The 1,207-nt window shown below is 43.9% G+C and overlaps 1 non-coding gene across 1 annotated transcript; it reads left to right on the top strand.

Annotated features, from left to right (window-relative positions):
• The first annotated feature begins 262 nt into the window (after nucleotides 1-262).
• LOC147947532 (small nucleolar RNA R71) lies at nucleotides 263-369 on the top strand. Its single transcript, XR_015595597.1, has one exon. It is a non-coding gene; the product is annotated as a small nucleolar RNA R71 (small nucleolar RNA).
• The last annotated feature ends 838 nt before the right edge of the window (nucleotides 370-1,207 follow it).

Genomic DNA, 1,207 nt, shown 5'->3' with positions numbered 1-1,207 from the left:
GTGGACTTGAAATCAGTTCTCCCAAGCTTTTGTGCTATGGAGTATGGCATCACACTTGTCCTCTTGATCAATTGAGGAGCTCCTTATGGTCCTATCATAGTCCTCATTATAATTGCCATCAGATTGAGCAAGATTCTCAACTAATTCCCATCCTTCTTCCACATTTTTGTTGAGGAAATTGCCATTAGAGGCTGTGTCAAGAAGCATTCTTATCTTGGGAAGCACTCCTCTATACAAGGTGCTTAGAAGTGACTCATTGCTGAAGCCATGGTGAGGACACTGAGTTTGGAATCCTTTAAACCTCTCCCAAGCTTCACAAAAGCTCTCATTATTCCTTTGAGCAAACCCAGAAATCTCATTCCTCAGCCTAGCAGTCCTTGCATTGGAGAAGAATTTGGCCAGAAAAGCTTTCTTGCATGCATCCCATGTGGTGATAGCTCCAGTAGGTAGAGTCTTCTCCCAAAGGTGAGCTTTGTCTCCAAGAGAAAATGGGAAGAGCCTTAATTTGAATCCATCTTCACTCACTCCATTGATCTTTGTGAGGCCACATATTCTGTCAAACTCATCAAGGTGATCTAGTGGATCCTCCATTGGCAACCCATGAAACTTGTTTGCTTGTATCATTGAGATCAATCCACTCTTGATCTCAAAGTTATTGTTTGCTACTGAAGGTGGCACAATTCCAGCCCTTTGGCTGTGGGTATTGGGTGCATCTCCTGCACCAATGTGCCTTGGTCTTTGCTCATGGATAGCTTGTTGCTCCATGATGTCTTGACCTTGTTGTTGTTGAACTACTCTTCCTTGCTTATGTCTCAAACCTTTTTGTAGCATGTGGATGTTGTCAATAGGCTGTTGAAGACTATCTTTGCCTTTTGACCTTGTGTGCATCAACAAACTCTACTACAGACTCGAACAGGTACACGGTCGAGCGCAGGCTCGAGTGGGTGATCGAGTCGACTGGGAAGTAATGGCTATTTAGGTCCGGCTTCTGGCTCGATCAAGTGCTCGATCACAGCTCGGTCGAGTGGTGGTCGAGTAGGTGGTCGAGTGGGTACCTGAAACACAAAACAGCCAAGCAAAGGAAGATTCGAGTTCAGTAACTTCACAAGTGTTTAAACGAACTTAATCTTAGACTAATAATGATCCTAAATGTCACAAAACACACTCAAATGGGCAACGACGCCAAATTGAAACTGACTTTCTTTGT

This window comes from Camelina sativa, chromosome 3 (assembly GCF_030686135.1).
Source record: "Camelina sativa cultivar CO46 ecotype springtype chromosome 3, ASM3068613v1".
In the NCBI taxonomy this organism is placed as follows: Eukaryota; Viridiplantae; Streptophyta; class Magnoliopsida; order Brassicales; family Brassicaceae; genus Camelina; species Camelina sativa.
This window is presented reverse-complemented; position numbering and strand designations above follow the sequence as displayed.